The sequence below is a fragment of the Ambystoma mexicanum genome, chromosome 7q (assembly GCF_040938575.1).
Source record: "Ambystoma mexicanum isolate Mex_15411 chromosome 7q, UKY_AmexF1_1, whole genome shotgun sequence".
NCBI classification, from domain to species: Eukaryota; Metazoa; Chordata; class Amphibia; order Caudata; family Ambystomatidae; genus Ambystoma; species Ambystoma mexicanum.
Genome location: NC_090941.1, coordinates 650,330,323 through 650,353,848, shown reverse-complemented (window position 1 = coordinate 650,353,848; position 23,526 = coordinate 650,330,323).

Genomic DNA, 23,526 nt, shown 5'->3' with positions numbered 1-23,526 from the left:
CCCAGACTCTTTAGCCCAGACTCTCCCCCGAACCACCCTCGAATGACACTCTATTACTTTGCTGGGCCACACCCAACAGCCATGCTGTTTAGAAAGTTGTGCTATTCCTCCTCAGTACGTACATGCTCATTGGGGTATTTTACAAAAACAAAACATAGTGGAGTGGTTAGAAATTGAAGCCAGCAATGAGAAGTCCAAAAATATTGAAATCTCTCCAACTGCTGGTCAAAAGCCTCAAAATGTTCAATTAGACCTTAAGTAAATTGCTTTTTTTTTTTTTTTACTTCACTCTGATTTGTATTAGTTCACTCTTCTCTGTTAATTTAAAGAATGAAGTCTGCACTGATAGCTTGTGGGGTGAAATAGCCCAAAACACCACAAATAAAGGCAGGAGTCAGTGGGGGGACATGACCCTAAGTAAAAGGCCAGCTTTGAGTCAACATGGAAATCAGGCCCTGCAATGTCAAAACGAAAAGGAGCGAATTTAGGTGCCAAAGCTTGGAGATGCCTGAAAATGTTCCTTGACTCACATGAGGGAAAAACCTAAGAAAACATTTGTAAAAGGTCTGGAAAAGCTGAGACCATGTTGGCAGAAACGGCAGTGTCCAGCATGTAAATAAAAGTGCCAAGATTGTGTGCAACCCTGCGCAACAGAAAGGAGTTTCACTGTGACAGTAATAATTACATGTATAAATCTATAATCCCCTTTCAATTAAAGATATCCTCCTTAAGAATGTGTGAAAAAGGTGCAACAAATGAACTGGAGCTCTGTCCATAAGGAGCCCATTACAGAGAATCATTTTAAGTTACAAGTATCTAGAAGGAAATTTGAAACTGCAACAGAATGAAAGGTTTCACGGCTGGAATTGACAAAGGACATTTCAAATTGGGCCTTCAAAATTAACACTTTAAGTATTCACATGTACAGCTAAAGTCTTTAAATATACATTATGTAGCCCTTCTGTAATCGATGTTTGCAGGTAACCACTGTGCAAGGGTTTACATGTTCAGATTGTGTGCATAAACAAAAGGTTGGATTAAATGTAAAATGATGTTCAGCAGTGGGGGGAAAAGACCAAGTTTAGTTTAATTTCTCCCAAGTGTGAAACTAGCTTTTCCAAGCTCCATTGTCAGGGGGATGAGGTGAGGAATGCTCCTGCTCTCCAGGTTTTATGACCAAAAACCACTTAGGCCATCGTAAAACTGGCCATCAGCCTTTGAAACATTGTGCTAACCTAAACAAAAGCTTCCCTCTTGACGTCAGAGCTAAAAACCAGATCTCTTCTATGAGAGGCGGCAGAGTGAATGTTGAGCTAAACACCCATTGCACAGAATATGATATATGCTGTTCAGGGGATAACTTGGAAAATATTCGTCGTACACTATTCATGGTCGGATTTCTGAAAAGCTGCCTGTGAGCTGCATCTGGTGAGCCAACATACAAAAAGTTATGTGAAAAAATGCATTGTGACCTCTGCATAAATGTTACAACCATAGAAATGTGTAAATATGTGTAACAGGTGATAAATATTCCGCCCACCTAATGCCGATTTTTCAGTAATATAGTTCAGGTGTAAACGAGAAAAAACTGTAGCTTCACACCAATAGGTCGCACAGTCATCAAACAAGGCTTACGCGATTCCCTGAAAAACATAGTATAATAAAATGCTGGCATATGGTGCATAATATGATGAGAAAGGGCATTTGTAATAATAGGAGATTTCCATGTGCAAAATCCAAATCCAACTTCCTGTTCCAGTTAGATGATGGATGGGGTATCCTCCCTTGGCTTCCCAGAACACACCCACTTTCTTTGGACCTACCAGACCACAAATATGAGGGAACCCTTGAGCCCTGTCCTATCAATTGTGTAAGAAAGATGACACATCTGTGATATAATTTGCCTTATAAATAGGTTACTCTGCTTCAAATGAGGACTCTCCCTACCAAATCTTGAGGTGTGCAGCTGCCAAAACCTGGAACCATTCTTGCAGAATTGTGCCTAATCTTGTAGTGAAGCCAGAAGCTGAAGTAGGATCTTTTTGGAGGACAGAGGGAGGCCTTGGCTGGTCCCTTGATTGTTCCTGCAGTGAAGCCCTGGTTCACCTTGATGTCCATAAAGGCCTTTTCTTGTAAGTATAGCCCCTCCCCCATTAAATAAGCTCTAACTTTTCCAGCATTGGCTTAGAGATTCCCCCATGGAAATACCCCCTATCTTCTTTGTTTTTGTAATTCAGTCATTTTTCCCATTTAAAAATAGTTCATTTGTTTGTGCATTGTAGTAATTGTTCCCATTGACAAATCCTGTGTTTGCCGGTGCATTTAAGTCAGTTTTCCATTGAACAAAATCATCTCTTATTTGCCTGTTGATTTTAGTCCTTTTCCACTTGAAGGTCCTTTGTGGGCCTGTATATTTAATTCATTTTCCTGTTGAAGAATTATTTTCGTGTCCGTGCCTCTCATTAACTTTCCCAGGAAAGGATCCTCTGTTGCTTGTGTAGATGCCTAGCATATTTTGCTCATTAAATCAATTAATTCCCACATTGATTTCACGGGATATGGACAGTTGGAATTCGAAACCAACCCTCCCTTCTCAGTGCCTTGTGAGTCATTATCAGTATAAAGTGCTTTCCCAAAGAATTAATTAATTAGGAGCTGAAAGCGAGTTTGTCTGTGTGCTTAAATTGTGTTACCAGACAAATTTCTATTTGCTTCTGTCATTTGCAACCCAAATCGATTTTATTGTTGTGATTAATCTCTTTGCCCATAGTCTACCTGTTATGTGCCTCTGTCATTTTCACTAAAAACCATTTTACCTATGTGCCTTCCTCATTGCTTAAAGCGTGCCTGTCGTTTGCAGCCCCAGCAAAAAAGAGTGTGATTTCCATTTTTGTTTCTCTAAACATTTTGCTTAACCTTTTAAAAATCGTTTTTCCTAGTCTATCCCTCTTTCCCTACCATAGTTTGGTAACAGATTTTGAATTACATTTCCTTTCCTTTCCATTGCCTAGAGCTTGCCTGTCATTCACAGCCTTAGAAAAATGAGTGTCATTTGCATTTTCGTTTTCCTGGAAATTTCGCTTAACCCGTTTAAACCCGTTTTTCCTAGTCTATCCCTCTTGCCCTAATATACGTTGATAACGGATTTATAATTGCATTCCCTTTTTATTTTTTTCATGTGTTGCATTTATTAAAATCGAGTTTTCTACGGTGTGCTAACGAGTCTGTTCTGAAGCCCTATTTGTTTCTAATCTAAACTGCATGAAGAACCTTTGTGAGCTATCCCATAGCAGTTATCCAAATAAAGTGAAAACCCATTTTACCTTGGGGTAGAAAACAAATGGTCCCATTCATTGCTGGCCTCATAGTGTTTCTTAAAAACCCCATTAAAAATCTGAGTTTAACGTGGTGTTATGTGTTTGAGCTGTCTTAATGTGCTAATTGACCAAGAATACTCTGAAGTCTGTATTACCACACCTTGGTGGTTTTTGTAACTGATAATTCAATTTTTCCATTAAATCACAAATGAATAAATATTCATTGATAACACACCGGCCTGGTCCCTGGTCTACTGTGACTCGGGGTGCTTGTGGAGTTTGGGTGCAGGATGGGTTGGAGGCCTCCTTAAACAAAGGATCTGATTGTGTCACTTTCATTCCAGAGGAAAGAGATCCCTGTCTTGCTTGTGCTGCATAATAATGCATCGTGACAAACATGGGGGCTCGTAGTCTAGGATTAAGCAGTGTTTCCACCCGTGACAGTATAGCACAGCAGACTAGCTCATTGAAGACATTGTTACATTTAGTGGATGGCAAGCTGGGTTGCATTGTGAAGCCAAACTTATACCCCAGGTGTCAGAGCGGGGTGTCTGAATAAAATATTGTAAGCATAAACTAGGCAGGAGCAGGCTGGAGATTTTGCCCTTGCATAGATAACCCATCAGGCGCAGAACACTTTTCACAATGAGCACTGTGGAAATTAACATGACTAGGAAGCACCTCGTATCCAAATTGTTCATTAAAGGTGAATGGGTGGAACAAAAACATGAAGCCTGGCAATCTAGAATGATGCAAGAGGTGACCCCTATAAATATGGCTGTGTGGCAGGACAGTGGCCTGTTACATCAAGCCCTGGCAGAGTTGTATTTGATGCAGAAAAACAAAGATGAGCAAATTAAAATGATTTAACTAACTGCATACATGTACTTCCAGATGGTGATTCTGGAAGAAAGGTATCAGGAGAGCGTAACCTCTGTGCAAAATCTATCTGAGCTTTTAGATCAAACACAGAGTGAGTTAAGGCAGATAGAGGAGAAGGTGCTACAGAGCCTAAACTCTGAGTTAGAATTAGGAAACATAATTCAGCAGATAAAGGATTAGTTGGCAGCACAGCAACAAATTAATTCAGAGCGACAGTCACAAGTCACTGCGCTGAAAGAGGAGTGCCAAGAAGGGATTGAGAACCTCAAAAAGAGTCCACTAAAATTGAATCAACGCACAATTGACTCTGTTTAGAGGACATAGGTGCTTTTCAGAATCAGATTAAAAAGTTGAAAGAGGAGAATAACCAGTTGAGTATTAAAGATGTCCATTCCCAAGATGAATTTGACCAGGAGCGCCGGAGGTTGAGCTCTATGAAACAGCCGAGAGATAACCTCAGTGAACAGAATAGCACACTGTATCAGGAAAAAAACACCTTGTGCCAGTGAAGGCAAACCTGGAGAAAGACGAGTGTTGTTTTCAGGAAGTGACTGACCTAAAAGTACAGAATGAAAAATATATGGGACATATGAAATGAATAGAATGTGACCTAGAGCAGACAATACAGACACAAAATTTGCAGAGTGAGGAGATTAGTCTTCTGCAAAAAAAAAGTGGTCTGAGTATTCCCAGACAATACAAGATGCACAGAAAGAAAATAAGGCCCTTTGTGAGGAGAACAGGGGACTCCAGGGCCAAGTAGTAGCACAAGGTAAGGTCATAGAAGCCAGTCAAGCCCTGGTAGCAGAATACACAGCTTGGGTCTCTGCATACTACCAAGAAATAGGGGTTGAGAAAGATAAATTGGAGAGAAAAGAAAAAGAACAGGCTAGATTTAATCAGGCCTTGAGGAACCCCAAACAGTTAGGGAATGGAAGGGCAACCCCTGATCATGATGTGATGCCCTCTGTACCAGGGGCCTCAAGCCAACTCACCACCTGATATGCACAAGGCGGTGCTAACTTCATGCCTATCAGTTCACAAGAACAGGGGAATATGAGGCAGCTGGATTTAAGTAGGCTAACATGACCAAGCCGGAAGGCCAACCCCCATCCGAGATTGATGGACGTGCATCATTGCTTGGGTTCAAAAGCATTTTGGCAAACACATTTGACTAGGAGGACTCCCATGAAGAGAAGATCGGGGAGTTAGACTGGCAGAGACATAAGTTACAAAGGAAACATCTGGTCCAATTTGCAGAAAAAGAAGAGTCAGAGTTTAGGCCTCAAAGGAGCATCCTGAAAACCTCCACCCATTCAGAGAGGTGGGGGGATTTATTCACCAACCCCAGAAGAAGGGAGGAGTCGGATGAGTATTCCCCTGTGCTAAAAAGGGAGTACAAGGGTAGTGACCCGAGAGCCCACAATACGGCAGAGGAGAAAAGACAAGACCCCGTCATTCTGGGAGTGACTCCCATTCTCAAAGAATCAGGGAGCACCTAGAGGACAGGGACGGGACCACGAATAGTAGCAGCTCTGAGTATGAGGGAAAATGGACTCAGGTCCAGCAGAAAAAGAAGTCTGCCAAACAAAAGAGAACTCTGGTAAAAGACCCCATTCAACAAATAAAAGCCATTGGAAATGTCATGACCCTTTACCACAAAAATGCCAAGTACTCAGTCTGGAAGCATCTGAAGCTTCATGACCAGTTGGTGACGTCATTTGACATAAGAAATTACCATAACTCCATGGAGTTTGCCAAGTGGACATTCTCCCCAGAATACTCCAGATTCTTTGCTGGGCTGGAGGATAAAAATCATTCAAGATGGTCTACCTACAAGGCAGCCATCTTGAAACACTTCTCCATGCACCGGAACCCCAAGGAGGCTTGCAAGGCAGCCTACAACCTGCAGTGCGGAGAGGATCAGGCACGAGAGAGTTTGTACAAGAATTGAAGCGAGCATTTGCCCAAACCTCTAGACGGGTGCGCAAAAACAGTAAGGAGTTCAGTAATACCTATTTTTATGCCCTCCCTTAGCACATAATGAAACAACTGGTTAGGGACTTCCACGATGAAAGGACCCTGGACTGGGTAAAAGAACAGGTTACCTGCATCTATGAAGTCCAAAAGCCTGTGGAAAACAAACATTCTCCCAAAAATCCTAAACCAGCCAATGCCCCCACTGCTGTCAAGGTGGCAGGGGTGAAAAATACCCCCATTTTGGATCTAGAAATGTGGGGACCTAAAAATACCCCTCCCCCTAACAAAGTAAATGAGAGGTAGAGGGGACTCTCTGAACAGTCCCAAATGAGTGGTAGCCAGGCAGGGTACCCTGCAAATGTGTCACCTGACTCTGCCACCTACATCAGCCTGACGTACAAGGGGAACATGCCCATCTTGGGGTACAAATGGACTCCCACAGCCAAAGGGGGGGCTCCAATCAGGTAAGTACGGCCCCAGGAAACCTCCCTCCAAACTTTCCTCCAAAATTCTCACAAAGTTCCCTCAGGAGGGCAGTAATATTCCACCCTCCAATTTAAGATTCTTCCCTAGGTACCCTCCAAATCCCAACTTCCAGAATAATCCTCCTTCCCCGCTTTCAGAATTTTAGACCACCAGATCAGGGAGAAGGGAGACCAAGAATGGAGGGCTACCAGGGAAATCCTCAATACCCAAGCTACTCTGGGAGAAGGGACAGTTACCCTTCGCAAGAGCATTAATGATTTGATCCTAGACCCCCACATCAACCAGAGAGGGTATCACAACTGGAGCGCCAGGTTCAGAGCTTGACCCAAGACCTGAGTCGCATGTTGAGGGCTCAGCAGAGCCCTCAAATGAACATGGCTGCCCAGAACAGCTCAAACCCAGGGTCTGGCACCCCGGAGCAATGACGGGGAGAAAACCCAGACAACTAACATGTTCCAGAGGAAGAGGCTCGGGAGGAAGGGGGATGCAAAGCTGTTGAGGAAACTTCTTTTCTCACCCATGAAAAGCCCATAGAAACCTCTGAACCTGAACCCAAATCTCCTACTCGCGAAAAACTGCAAGCTAGGGAACAGAGGGTAAGTAGGAGAAACAAAGGGACCAAGAAGACCCATTTTGTGGAGGAAGTCTGCAACCTCCAGTTGAAAGGGAAGAATCCCTGGAGGATTCTGGGAAGAAAATCTTCTCTTTCAAGGATGGGGGGATTCCTCCAAAGAAAAATGGGTCCCAAAAGACCCTAACTCAGACTGGGTAAGTATGGGGACTGACCTAGAACCACCTATCCCTGAACCCCAGCAACATCACCCCAATGACTCAGAAATAAATGAGCGACCCTCTCCTTAACCGGTTCAAGTCACTGTCTCCAGGAAAAGGGGGACAGCACAGAATTAGGGAAAAAAGGGATTCCTAAATCCCCCCAAATCTCAGGATGCCACATTTTCTTTACAGATTCCCAAACTCCGACACAGAAAACTGCCCAAGATCCCACAGTGTTGGAGTTCAAAATAAAGAAATTAACTGCCCAGCTGGCCCAAAACGCACATTTCTTTTGCCCCCTTAAGGAGAAAGAAGGCAGGTTTTATGCCCCCGTAAAGGTGTGAGGCCAGTGTGCATTTTCAGCGCTGGTGGATACAGGATCCCAAGCCACCTTTCTATTCAAAAAGGCATTTGGTGAGATCATTTCAGAAAGGGGGGAGAGTCACCAAATTTCCCTCACACCTCTCCCTGGACAACTCCAGAACTTCGACGGAAATGTCATTCCCGTTGAGAGGACTGCGGATCCGGAGATCAAAATTGGGCAACATAGGGTGAAGCACCTGGTCATAGTCATCACTCCAGAGGCTACACCCTGTCCCCTAGGTAATTACCTACTTCGGAGGTTGTCACTCCTAATAGACTGTGTGAACAAGATCCTCTGGACCCAGACTAACCAGCTAATAAATCTAAAACAGAGCACAAACTATGTAAGTCTAAATGGTACATGCCATATGGTTGAGCAGCGGTCTGAACAAATTGAATTCCACTTTAGGAATAATCAAGTGTCCAACATAACTGTAATCTCTGTAGAAGAACAAACTGGTGATGGGAACCCTTCTCCATTTCCGAAAATCAACCTTCCTCCCAGTTAAAAGTGGCATTCCGCATTGGAAGGAAATACCCTGAAATTCTATACTGATCCACAATTGGAAGATAATCCAAATTCTATGATAAAAGGTGATCGAAAACCAACCCAAAGTTTAGATGATATTCAGAAAAAGTGTACAGCTGTTCCTCCCCATTCAGGCAAATGAGGGGTGCGGGGGGCCTGTTCTCACCAGAGTATGCCTGAATAATGGAAAAAGCTTAATCAACAAATCATTATTCAGGAAACTCCCAAAAGATCAGATCATTCCCACATTTAGGTTTATCGATAAGTGGGAAATGGGCCTGGAAACTCCCAATTCCAAACATCTCCTGCCTAGCAGGTGCATGCTAAAAATGTCCATTGGTGATAAAAGCATAGATCATAATTGTTGGGTTGTGCGAGATGTCCTCTCTGCCTTCTACTTAGGTGTGACATTCTCAATCAATTCGCAATTAATTTGGACCTAATTAACTGCAAAATCTGGTCCCGGCTGAGGGGTAACCCCATGGGCTTTGACAATCCTGAAAAAGCATTTCGGTCAGCTCAATTGCTGCCGTATGCAGTTGAAGTTCAAACTGGAGAAGAGGTCACCATCCCATGACTGGTCTGACAGTTCACCAACCCCCTAAAAATTAAGAGAGGACAGAACTTCTAAAACCCGGATGATAATGTAATTTTAATCATCATCTCCAACAACAGGGGTTGTATTTGAACCCAACACCACTAGTTGACCTAGAACATGACACTATGCGAATATTGGTGGATAACAGCGACCCTAGGATGCACTCTGGGTGCAGACACCTTCATTGGAATGGCAGTTGGTGCTCAACATTTCTGCATTGTCTTAGGGAATAAAATCATGGGACAGTTCCCCAATACCTGCTACGAGTGTGGCGATGACTTACCTCCAGGAAAATGTTCACCCGGCAAGGGGGGAATTTCTTGGTGTACTCTTCCTGCCCTTATGAGGGGGAGGAGGTGACCTGTGACATCAGGAAGGATGAGGTGGTATTTCAGGTCAACAGTGACTACCTACCTGAAACCTCCTGTCCAAGCCAACACCATAACCAGAGATCTCTCCACGCAACTGGAGGATACCACAGAGATTGCAAAACCAGAGGTATTTTCAGGCTTCAGGCAGATGGTTGAGGAATGGATGAACCTCGCTGATGCCTGTGAGACCAAGAAGCAAAAGCAGAAGCTGAAACATGTGTTTCTGGATTTTCAAGAAATCTTTGCCATGGACTTGCACAACTGTGGTCGCACCGAGATACATTCTACAACCATACCCATGGACCCTGGGATGGCCCCCGTATTTGTGAAGCAATATCGGTTGCCTGTCGCATCTATGGATTCACTCAGAGAGATCATAAAGAACCTAGAATCTGTGGGAAAATTCGTCCAGTCCACAATACCTTTAATAATCCGGTACTGGGGATACTAAAACACAATGGCCAATGGAGACTATGCACAGATGCTAGGGAGTTAAATAACCAGGTCCACATGTCCGATGGCCTCTTCCCTACATTGAACAGGGACTGGCCCAGATCCAAGGGTCAAAGGTGTATATTGCCATTGACCTGACCAATGGATACTGGACCTGTGAGTAGAGAAGGCAAGCTGGCCTTTACCTTTGGGGGACAGTAGTACATGTGGACCCCAACCCCCTTTGGATATATAAACTCTGACAATTAATTTAACCTTTTTCTGCACAAGGCCATGCCCAACTTTGGTGAAAGGGGAAACCTGGCCTATGTGGATGATGTTCTAATTAAAAGCTCAACCACGGAGGAACATATAGTGGAAATCCGTTATGTTCTGACCCAGTTGAAGGAAGCTGGAGCCAAACTGTCCTTCCAGAAGCCGCAGTGGTGTAAGACCCACGTGAACTTCCTATGGCATGAAATCACCCCTGAGGGTCTCTGTCCCCAGGCGAAAAAGGCGGAAGAATTACTAAAATTGAAAAACCCCATGACTCTGCGTGAACTAAGAAGCCTTCTTGGACTGACTAATTACAGTAGAAAGTTCATCAGCAAGACCCCTGGTCTATTTATTAAAGGCCGGGGTCAAGTGGGAGTGGGGTGCAGAGCAAGCCGAGGCAGTGAAACAACTGAAGAGAAGCCTCTCACAAGCGCCTTGTTTAGCTTACCCCATCAAAAACAAGGAGATCTTCTTGGAGACGGGGTTCTCAAATACTTGCTTAACAGCAGTCTTATACCAGAAGCACGACAAAGTCAAAGTAATCTCCTATGCGAGCAAGACTTTGTCCTCTGTGGAGGATAAATTCAATGATTGTGAGAAGGCACTCCTGGCAACGGTGTGGCCATTGAAAACTTACCGCCCGTTTATCCAGGGGGAGCACATCATTGTCGAGACTCCTGAAAGGCCTTTACATTATCTTCAAAGCAACAGAATCCGGGCGGGGAATGTGAGTAATTCCAGAATTACTTTCTGGATTCTGTCCATGCAAGGCTTTTCTGTGGAGGTCAGATATGAGCAAAACAAGAAGAGTCCCCTTGCGCAAGGTTTGGCTGACTTGCATGATTGTGCTTGAGAAAACTGTCTCGAGGATGAAATTCTAAGAACATAAGACAACATGGAGGCATACCTGACTTCCCCGCACAAAGTCTATGAGGAAGACACGTGCCAGAGGATGCCCAGAGTTTATGCGGATGGGTGCTCCTACCATGTTGATAACAATGGGGAAAAGGAACTGGTGGCAGGCATTAGGAATGCCTGGGTTCATGATCCCCCAGAGCCCTCCCCTGGTTACAAGATCAGTCCCTGAAGTACCAAACTCATCGTAATCACTGATTTGGATTATGTCAGGAAAGGGTTCGTGGAGCACCTGATAAATTGGAAAACCAGAGGCATGCTGTGTGCAAACAACAAACCACTCAAGCATGGGAAACTAATACAATCCATTGATGAGCTGGTCACTTCTAATGTGATGACCATCTACTGGAAGAAGATCAAGGGTCATTCCAGAATAGAGGGACCAGACAAAACCGGAAATGACCTGGCTGACCAGTTGGCCAAAACCAGAGCCATCCATGTGGATCTCCTTAAGATTGAGTCCCTGTTGGGGGAAATCTATGTTGCTGCTGTCACCAGGTCCCAAACACTCGCCCAAAATGAACTCTCAGCTGCCCAGTGGAGTAAGGAGACCCCAGATGCTGATTTGATCATGGCACAAAAAGGGGATCCGATAATTGGGAAATTTTTATCAACACATTGAAGACCCCATGAATTTTCCTCTGACCGATACTGATTACATCAGGAAAGAGGATCTCTCGGTGTTGATGAAGTTTCCCAAAATGTTCTGAATCCAAGACGGTTTGTTGGTATGGAGATTCATCTCTGGATGTGACCAGTGGGTGGTACTACCACATTCCAAAGCCTGATGTTAAGTCACGCCCATGACGTGGCCACAGTTGTTCATCAGGGGTTTCATGCTACTTTGGAAATCTTGCGAGAGGTTGCATACTGTCCACTTATGGGTCAGGAACTTGACCAATACTTGAAGGGGTGTCTTGTGTGTGCGCAATTTCAGCCAGGTTCCCTCACACACCAAGCTCCCCTCCAGAAAAGGGGGATGACACTACCTTGGTCAGATTTACAAGTAGATTTCATCGGGCCTGTGATTCACTCCTCTAGAGGAAACAAGTACATGTTAACGGTCACATGCTTGTTTACCAAATGGGTCGCATGTCTCCCGGCCCCAAATTGCAAGGCAGAAACAGCAGCTGCCCTGGTGATCAACCACATCTTCTCGTGTTCCGGCCTTCCCCAAAGGATTGAGTCAGACTGAGGAAGTCACTTTACCAGCCAGGTGATGACAAATATGTGGGAGATACTTGCGGTAAAGAGGAAACTCCATATTGCCTACCACCTAGCCTCTAGTGGGGGAGTTGAGAGGTACAATAAAGTGATTGTGGGCATCCTAAAGAAGTTTGTGGCAGACTCTGGGCCTATTTGGGAAATCCAACTACTGCGTGTCCTGATGACCATCAGGTCTACACCATCTTCTGCGACTAAAATGTCTTAATTCGAGCTAATGACTGGATGAAAAATGGTGCTACCGCAGCATCTGCTCTACAGAATGCAAGAGCAGACCTTGATCAACGTGTTCATGACACATGAATATATTGAGAATCTGAGAAGACACCTTCAGCATGCTTTTGCATATGCTCAACGGAATCTGGAAAAATCGGCAGAGAGGATGAAAACCCACTACGATATAAAGACCACTAAAAAAGAACATTAAGTAGGAGACAGGCTCTAGCCGGTCAAGTGGCACAGCGAGTAGAGCGTTCGCTTTGACATCCGTGCAGAGCCTGCGAACGCAGGTTCGAATCCCGGCAGCGCCAAACTCAGCGTTTCATCCTTCCGAGGTCGATAAATGAGCACCACACACCGTGGGTAATAATAAGCAGCGCTCAGATACCTAAGGGTTCGTAGCGCTATATAAATGCCAAATTATTATTATTATTATTATTATTACTTGTACAATTTTCAGAGGAAACAGACCAAGGAGCAGAAATTCCTTCCTTCCTGGCGTGGCCCATCAATCAGTTGTCGTGCTGTCATCCCAGACAGAACTTGCAACTGATTGAAGAACCGAGTGAGGGTAGAGCCCAGGAATCTTCCGAGGAGTAAAGGTGAGTAATTGGAACCCAGATAAAGAAAATCATACATTTACAGAACAATTATTCTTATTTTGAAAAGATGATGAAAATGAAAAATGTAAGGAACAAATGTGTGTGAAATATAGGTATGTAGAAAAACCAAATGTGTGCTTGCCATGTGTACTTTTTATATGTCTATCCTGCTGTTTTGTTGTCCATGTTCACGTCCCTACCTGGGGAAATGGTAATAAATGAAATACTTAATCTCTCTGTTCTTCTTGGCAGATCAATTAACTCCTTGCCTCTACAGGCTGGACCGGATCCGCCGGAAGGGGGAGGCCCAGGACCCACAACCTAATGGTAAAACCAAAATCCAAAGAGAGTGGGGGCAAACCAGTGCACCACTCCGTCATGGTCCAGGAATAGAGCAGACACGCTCGGAAGGAGAGTCCTGGAATGAACCTCCAGGAGCAGGCGCACTGTAAAGGAAGTCCCTGGGGCGAACCCAGGCCATCATAAAATGAACACCCAACTCTCTCTCCTACCTCTTCTCTCTGAATAAAATTCCCAAAGAGCTAGGAGGGGGGAATTTGAGGGGTGAAATAGCCCTAAAATGCCATAACAAAAGACCACAGTCAGTGGGGGGACATGCCCCTCAGTAAAAGGCCGGCTTTGAGTTAACATGGAAATCAGGCCCTGCAATATCAAAATGAAAATTGAGCGAATTTAGGCATCAAAGCTTGGATACGCCTGAAAATGTTCCTTGACTCATGTGAGGGAAAGACCTAAGAAAACTTTTATAAAAGGTCTGGAAAAGCTGAGACCATGTTGGCAGAAACGGCAGTGTCCAGCATGTAAATAAAAGTGCCAATATTGTGTGCAACCCTGCACAACAGAAAGGAGTTTCACTGTGACAGTAGTAATTACATGTAAAAATATGTTTTTCCCTTTCAATTAAAGATTTCCTCCTTAAGAATGTGTGAAAAAGGTGCAAAAAATGAACTGGAGTTCTGTCCATAAGGAGCACATTACAAAGAATCATTTTAAGTTACAAGAATCTACAAGGAAATGTGAAACTGCAACAGAATGAAAGGTTTCACGGCTGGAATGGACAATGGACATTTCAAATTGGCCCTTCAAAATTAACACTTTAAGTATTAAGATGTACAGCTAACGTCTTTAAATATACATTATGTTGCCCTTCTGTAATCTCTGTTTGCAGGTAACCACTGTGCTAGCGTTTACATGTTCAGATTGTGTGCATAAACAAAAGGTTGGATTAAATGTGACATGCTGTTCAGCAGTGGCAGAAAAAGACCAACTGCCTCATCACGAGTTTGGTGGTAATACTTAAAAGTGGCGGTAACGCTATTACCACCACATTTAAGGGTCCGCCAAATCACATGTTTGGCAGGATTTACCCCAGATCTGAGCTGGGGGCAAATCTGCAGCAATTTTGCTGATTTTCAGTGCTATTACCGCTGCGCTAATACCGCCGGCAGTAATAGTGCAGAAAATTCCCCATTGGGCCCAATGGGGAATGGGGACTTACTAACGTGGATTGGTACAGTTGGAATTCAAAACTAACCCCCCATTCTCAGTGCCTTGTGAGTCATTATCAATACAAAGCGCTTTCCCAAAGAATAACATTCATTAGGAGCTAAAAATAAGTTTGTCCAGATTGTGTTACCAGACAAATTTATATTTGCCTCGTAATTTGCAACCCAAACCGATTTTCTTGTTGTGAGTAATCCCTTTGCCCAGAGTTTACCTTTTATGTGCCTCTGTCATTTTCACTGAAAACAGTTTTTCCTATGTGCCTTCCTCATTGCTTAAAGCGTGCCTGTCATTTACAACCTCAGCAGAAATGGGTGTGATTTCCATTTTCGTTTCTCTACACATTTCACTTAACCCTTTAAGAATCATTTTTCCTTGTCTATCCCTCTTCCCCTAACACAGTTTGATAACGGGTTTCGAATTGCATTTCCTTTCTTTCCATTGCCTAGAGCGTGCCTGTCATTCACAGCCTTAGAAAAACAAGTGTCATTTGCTTTTCAGTTTTCCTGGAAATTTCACTTAACTTGTTTAAAACCATTTTTTCCTAGTCTATCCCTCTTCCCCTACTATACGTTGATAACGGATTTTTATATGCGATGTCTAGTGAGCCATATATCGATCAAATTAAGTTCCTGCAGCCAGTCCAATAGTGTCTGGGAGGCCATCCCCCAGTGTGGAGTAGGTCGTTTGTGTCGACCTGTCATTCACTCCATCCATGACCAGGTTCATGTCTCCCAGAATGATAAGCTCACCCTGACCATGTTACCTGAGTACGTCTAGGATCTGCAGCATGAAGGACTCTTGGGAAACATTAGGGGCATAGATGCAAGGATAGTCACAGGATTTCGATGCAGGGTCCCAACCACCAAGATAAATCTCCGATCAGCCCCTCTTTTGGTATTAATATGTGTTAAGCTCAGGTCCTTGTGCAGCAAGATTGTTACCCCAGCCCTTTTGCTGTCAGCCGATGCATGAAATTGATGCAGGTAGAGCCTACTGCAGATTCTGACCTGACCTCTTGTCCACAAATGCCTCTCTTGGAGAGCTACGGGGTGCGGGTGTAGGTGCCTAAGCTCCCGGATGAGCTGTGTGTGCTTATTTTTTGTTTTATTTTTTTATTGTGTTTGGCACACGTACCTTTACAAAAAGAATATATTTCACAACAACAAATACAGCAATCATGTTCACACGAATACACAATTTCAGCCAGAAACATCAAGACAAAATCAAAACAAAATTTGTAAGAATAAAGCTTTGAACAACAGCAAGCAACAAACCCTTATATATGTAAGATCAAAGAAAACAAATGACACATGAAAGACTAAAATGTATATAAAATGTATGTAAATGTGTGCTCTGTAAAGCGCTTTGGATTAAGGCGCTATATAAATAACACATCATTATCATTATCATTATCATTTTCATTAAAATACAATCAATAAATAACAAAACCCTAATATATGTAAGAACTAAGAAAACAAATGACACATGAAAGACTAAAATACAATCAATAAATACTTCTCAGTAATGAAAGAGATGCTAACATCAAACTATATAAATAATACACTATATGTATACTAAATCCCACCAGTATGAATATAATTTAAAACATAGAACAAACAATGTAAAATCCTAAGAATGTACAGGACAAGAGAAAAGAAAAAGGAAAAAAAGAAAAGGTTTTGACACACAAGAAAGAAGTGAAAAAAAGATAGAGCAGCAAAAGAACAGAATAAGTACATAAGGAAGGCAGAACTTGTCAGGGAGCTAAAAATGTACACAGAACATACCAAATAATATCACATTTTACAAACATTTTGAGGTACAGCAACCAAAACCCAACAAAAACTTCAAACATAATCAGTGAATATCATCCAAGCACCGTCTTTGTACCTTACAAGTCAATGAACAAAGAATTAAGGGCTTGCTTTTTCCTTCTGCTCATGCATGGACATCATGATAGACATCTGACCCTCAATATATCATAGCATGTGAACCGTAGCGAACATGGTAGAATTACTGAGTCCCCACATACACCGCTTCCATGTGCGGTCACAAGACACTATGGAGTGTGTCATGAATGTGGCGACCAAGAAATAACAGTCACTGAGGTTCAAAGTGTTGACAGAACTGCATTAGATGTTTAAGGGCTTCCTGTGTGTCATGAATACCACAAAAATGACACAATCCTTCTGAAAAAATAGGGTTGATGTTCCAGTTTTTGGTGTGGTGACCTGTTTGGATTAGGTCCATTCTAAATCTCATATATGCAGTCCTGGTTTTGTTACAAGGAAATAAAGTGATATAAGGCAGGCGAGGTACTAAAGCATGTCTAAAGTTAGCGTATTCTTGAAAGGACAAATAATGCGCTATAAGGTCATAGGTTGCAGCCCATGCATTCAAAAAATATATTTTTTTTGCTGCCGAAGGCGATCCCTTAGATCGCAGGTCGTGCAGACTAATAGACAAAAAAATGCACTTCATGTGTGCATGAAAGCTTGAAATCGAAGAAGGGAAAGATTTGGACAGCATTACATATAGATCCTCATATAGGGCATTAACAGGTGGAAGAGCCATTTTATTAAAGTTGTTTAGCATTCTCCAAGCAAACTTGGAGGCAAGTGAATATAACCCCAATTCATGTATCAAGATGGCATTAGGTAGATATAAAGGCAGACAAAGAACTGATTTCCATATTTTGCCCTGGATACGATTCAGGATGGGACCAATCTCCAGAAGGCAAATATCTAGGCCATATCAAATAATAGGTTTAACCTTCAAGAGATAAAAATCAATTAAGGGTTGAAGTGAAAATTTACAATGACGATGAAATATTATTTTTATCTGCGCAGTAAGAGGAAGAATTTTGGTGTTCAAAAGGGACTGCCAATTGCCAAACAAATTGCAATTCAAGAGATAATAACCCAAGTACCACATACCCTAGGCAACAGGAATAGGAATATGGTTAATGTTCAACTTGAGGGTGAGAGGTTTTTTTAGAGGAAAAAATGAGAATATTGGATTTAACAGAATTGATAGTTAAATTATTAGAGAAACAATAATCCTGAAAACAGCTTAACTTATTTTGTAGGCCAAATGGAGTCCTGTCAAATAGTAAAACGTCATCTGCAAAGGCAAGCCAGTGGAGGCGCAATGCGCCCAACTCGACTGGAAATGACACACAAGAATCCCATATAGAGTTGATGTCTGCAAGATATAAATTAAAAAGGGTTGCAGCAAGATTGCACCCTTGCTTGACACTGATGAGAGTCGGGATGCTATCCGATAATAGGCCTGCATGACTAATGCAAACTCTATAAGAGGTATTCTGATGAAGAAGTGTGATGATCGCAACAATATGAGTGGGAATACCATAGGCTAAGATTTTGTTCCACAGGCGACTTCTGATAACGCTATCAAAAGCGGATGATAAGTCGAGAGACTTCATATAAATGTAACCAGAGTGAGTATTGCGAGAAGATGCGAGTAAATGTGAAATTATCGTGGCATTGAGTTGAGTACCCATCGATTTTCGGAATCCTACCTGAGCTTTGCAGAGAAGATGATTTTTTGTGATACATGTCTCTAATTCATTAAGAATGAGCAGTGCGAAAATGTTTGCTGCAACATCTATTAGGGCTATTGGTATGAAATTAACCAGGTTTTTAATAGGCCCCTTTCTATGTAAAGGGATTATGATTGAACTGAGCCAAGACGATGGAATTTTTTGGGACCAAAAAATAATACGAAATCTTGTTAACAAGAATGTTCCCCAAAAAATAGGATTGTCTTTGATGACGCAAGGAGGTAGGCCATCGGGCCCAGCTGATTTTTACAATTTCAGTTTATTAATTGCCCAGACAATGTCTTCGAGGACCCATGGACAGTGACTCGGAATGCTGTTCATAATTGGTTGTATATCATATAGTTTATGGGCAGATGGAAAAGTATATTTAAGTTTGAAAAAACTATACCAAGTTGTTCCATCAATGGCAACATTATGCTGGGAAGTTGAGATTCCAGTGGGATTTCTCAAAATGCTCCATATGTCCTTTGTCCTTCGTTTGCAAAGCAGCATATTTTGATTATTTACAAGATGGTGATAGTATTGCATTTTTTTTAGATTCATTTTGTATTTGGCTAAGATTTTCTTTTTGATATAGTAGATAACTTGCGGATCCGTTGACTGCGGGAAGACACTCTTCAACTCTCTGTTCTTTGTACGTTTGAGATTTGCTATCTCCGGTACAAATTTATTAGAGTGGGAGGATACAGCTAACTTAGACTGTGATAATACAAGATAAAGAAGATGAGAGTTGATTATGGAAAGGTTCCACGCCATGACCTTTTCTATATGGCGAGTTTTTTACTAAACTATCGTGAACCACCCATAAATCACGATTCACCATCGATATAAGATTCCTAAAGACACCATTTGACCAGTGCACTTAGTGAGCAAATAAATCAGTCTTGACGAGTGATAAAATGGGTACCGTTTGAAAGTCGCACAAGGTGACATGAAGTACAGTAATAATAACGCAATGGTCACCTAAACCAGGATTATAAATGGCGACTGAGTCAATGTGCCCAGACAGCAAATGAGACACAGCGTTGTAATCGATAACAGAACTGGCTAGACTGTGTTGCCATGTTGATTTGGACACTTGAATGGAGAAAGGAACAATGTGAGTATCTGTTATATATAGTCTTGTACTTTGTCACTGGCCTGGAGTGATTGCCAATAGAATGTGATGTATGATGCAGCCAGGAGAATGTTGAGTGCATCAGTGTATGAATGTTCTGAGTGAGTCAGTTGGGGGCCTGAGCTGGAGTGAGTGGATGGCCGGTGGGTCTTCTCCTTCATGTGTACTGTACTACCTATCCCTGTCCTTGTCCTGTCATCCAGACTACTGTAAATACCTGAGAGTAACTGGAACTGTACATATTGTACCAATAAAGCATACCTGGAACAACATCAGTCTCCACAGCTGGTCTGTGTGTCCCTTGTGACTAATAAGAGACTTTATTACATTGGCGACGAGAGTTAAAGAACCCAGGAATATGGACAAATCCAACTTAAAAGGACAGAGTGCAACTGAGGAGCTGCAGCTACAAAAATGTACAGTAAGGAGAGCTGTGGGGGGGAAGCAGCCTAAGAGTGACCCACCGTTCCCCCAAAGACTCAAAAATAAACATCCTGCCAGCTCCAGGGTTGAAAATGTATATGTGCCACTGGACTCTGGGAGGGAGGTCCCCAGCAACCAATAATTTCCCCAGAGTTCCCTCATATAAATGTGCACTAAAAGGAAGAATATGCCCCAGAGATCTTAGTGGGGACAAAAGGGCCCTGCTAGCTGAGGATTGGCCTTTTGCAGGAGCCCCGTTCAAATTAATAAGTAAAAAGATAACTCTCAGCGTAGGAGTTGGGGGCAGTGTGTGTCAATGAAATGCAATAACTTCATGGGAGCATTTTACAGTTTCATTGACCACCCTGTACATTCTGCAAACCACCGGGTGGCGCCAGAGCTCCATGCACTCAGAATATTAACTGTGAAAATGAATACATAAAGGCAGTGTGCAACCCGTAATGAAAGACATTTTTGTTGTGCCAAGTTTTTTTTGTGTATTAAACAATGTCTCCCATGTGGAATGAACATGGATAAAGTTTGGAGTTTGATTTTATCAAAGATCCTGCCTGAATTTCAAAAAATGCTCCGTGTAATACAGTTACATCAGAGGCCCAGCGAGGTCTGTTCTCCTCCAGCCCTTCGAGTGAATGATGACGTGTGTAAACATTCAGTGGGTGATGGTGATCCATGGAATGTGGAGCAGACAATGGAAGCCTGTGATGCGTGGCAATTTCGTTCCTTCAACTTAATATGGGTTAATGGAGAAAAAAGATGCTGAGTTCGCCATCGTGACATGCAAACATGTCCGGGAAATGAATAATTTCAATGATTGCCTTAAACAAACTGGTGGTATTGGGTGAGGAAGGAGCACTTGCAAGACAAAATGTTATTTTATCAACAGAACTGAAATTACAACGTGGGGGAGATAAGTAAAAGAAGCTACAAGAAAATATATTTTCTGTTGGCTCCAAAATAGTGGAGTTAATGGTTTTTGGCAAATATGCAAACACTTGCTGCCGTGTGCATACCTTAAGAAAGATTTAGTTTGGGGCGCTGAAAGGAACATTTTGCACGACATTTTCTTTATCATTATATACATCAATGGAACTAAAGGCACAACGTGAACAAGCAGCATACTTGTGAAATAAGCTACGAGAAACCCCTTCCCTTGGCATCATTATTTTGGATTGAATTATGTTTGGCAATAATGCAAACGTGACAATTTACATTTTTTTCTTTATTTTGATTTTTTTTTTTCCTAATGAATCTGGAAAAGCCACCATGGACTTATGCAACACTTATCAATATAAATGAAAAAACGAATTTAATTTTTTTTTTAAGCACAAAGTAATAATAATATTTTTTTTTTTATTTTCTCAAATTTCCACCATCATCAAGAAATGTTTATATACTGAATAATGTATGTATGGTTATGGTGTTAAGGGTCTGATTTACCCTTTGGAGAGCTGTTGAACAAAACATTAGTTACATTGGATACCCTGCAATTGACTTTGGACCATTGTCTTGCTCAGTTTGTGTGATGTTGTGGCCCACTGTTATGTGTTCCATCCCGGCCATGACACACGTGTTGTAGTTCATGGTCGCGGTGCAGGGTATTCGTGTTAATGTGTACTAACGAAATAGTGTTGGAGATATTTGAAGCCAGGTGAGAATTTTAAATTTCCACCAGAGCCACAAAGAAAAATGTGGCAGAATGTATACTCTTTTTTGAGGTATATGTTATATGCGTACGCTCTAATGTGAGATGCTTAAGTGGCCAACCGACTGCATAAGGGTTGCGTCATGAAAGAGTTTGGGCAGCTGACTGAATAAGGGTTGCACCATAAAGAGTTTGGCCAACCGACTGAACAAGGGTTGTGCCTAAAAAAAAAGAATTTTTTTTTTTTATTGCCGGCAAATGTACATTCTGTATATATATATAGTGCACACTTTTGCATTAGTTACTGTTAAGCACTCACCATTGTTCCTTTAGTAATAGTTTTAAGCTTAAGACCTCCGGTGCTGCCAGGAGCACCTCATCTGTTACATGTAGTTCATCTGTGTGAGATTCTGGTTGTGTTTAGATTTATGAGTGGGCGAGTGATGTGTATTTGGCTGACCTTCCTCCACCCGAATGAAAGGATGATGTTTGTGCGTATGAACCTGATATGAAAGGGAGATGTCACGCGTGGGTACTTCCGGTATGAAAGGGAGATGTTATGTTGTGGTTGAATCTGGTAAGAAAGGGAGATGTTATATATAGTCTTGTACTTTGTCACTGGCCTGGAGTGATTGCCAATAGAATGTGATGTATGATGCAGCCAGGAGAATGTTGAGTGCATCAGTGTATGAATGTTCTGAGTGAGCCAGTTGGGGGCCTGAGCTGGAGTGAGTGGATGGCCGGTGGGTCTTCTCCTTCATGTGTACTGTACTACCTATCCCTGTCCTTGTCCTGTCATCCAGACCACTGTAAATACCTGAGAGTAACTGGAACTGTACATATTGTACCAATAAAGCATACCTGGAACAACATCAGTCTCCACAGCTGGTCTGTGTGTCCCTTGTGACTAATAAGAGACTTTATTACAGTATCCCAATCCTCAAGAAAGTTAACCCACATTGTGCCACGTCTAAATGATTGAAGAAAATAAGAAGATGGTTTATGTTTTGAGTGAGATGTGTGCTCTATAAAATATTTAAAGTCCTTCCCAAATATAATTTCAGATTCTGGTTTGTGTAAAAAGAAATCTGCAAGAACTGTATTAAGTTGAGAAAGAATCACCTCGAAGCAACAGTCAACGGATTCCAGTACAGTGAAACTAAAACAAGCTTAGTACATGTGAATCCCACACGTTTAATATCAACAATAAGAAAAGATTCAGATGCATAAAAGCCTTTGGCAGTAAATCTTAGCCTATTGTGGATCATGATGGCCAGCCCACCAGTAGGGGGTGACCCAAATTTGCACGCTTAGCATTTTGAGAGAAGGTTGAGTAGCACTGTTGGTGGAAATCGGTCATGCACATCATTTCCTGTAGAAAAATGATCGCTGGTAAGGAGTCCTGCTCCTACATAGGTACCAAGACACCAAGTTTTTTTAACCCACAACAGTTCCATGAACAGATGGATATAGATTGCAATTATGATTTGGCAGCGGCCTCTCCACCAGATACAGAAGAATTGAGGAGGGGTTCCAACCATGCTAATCCTTTCAATGCAGTGACAAAGGTTTTTAGTTGTTCAAGAATTTTGCTATTACCAATTGCAGCAGATTACGCAAGAGGGCCAGATGGACTACACTCGTGAACAGAGGGAGTGACAAATTCAAGAAATTCCCAATCAGCTACCATATTGGAGAAGACCTGTATATGCACACCCAAAAGAGCAATGTCCGCTCTATGGTCCCAGACTCATTTTGTGATTATTTGCATTTGTAATCTACATAACATACAGTGATTATTATGATTGGGCAATTTAACCCAATCAACATTGTTGGTAAACAAATTACGTAGAGATGGAATTTGATAGAACATACTCATACGATAGGACCGATTAATTCTCACCGCCCCATTAACTGAAGGATCGCTTATCCAGCCAAGAATAAACTTCATGTTTTGAACATCCATAAATGTGGGAATGACTGCCTCAGGACATGGTGCGGCTGCAATGGTTGACTCACTAGAGGGCATATGAGGGCTGATGTTTATGAGAAAGTGCCCCATTAAGTTGCTGAATTGGAGAAACTTGAGGAAGACCTATTGGACCCGTCCCTGGGAGTCCCACTATTGTTTGAGGACCAGATGGACATGGAGCAGAAAAGATAGGAGCTGGGCATGAAGCTGATGGAGCTGTGGCAGCCTTCTTGTTTGCAGAAACAGGAAAAAATGATGAAGTTGGGACTGCGA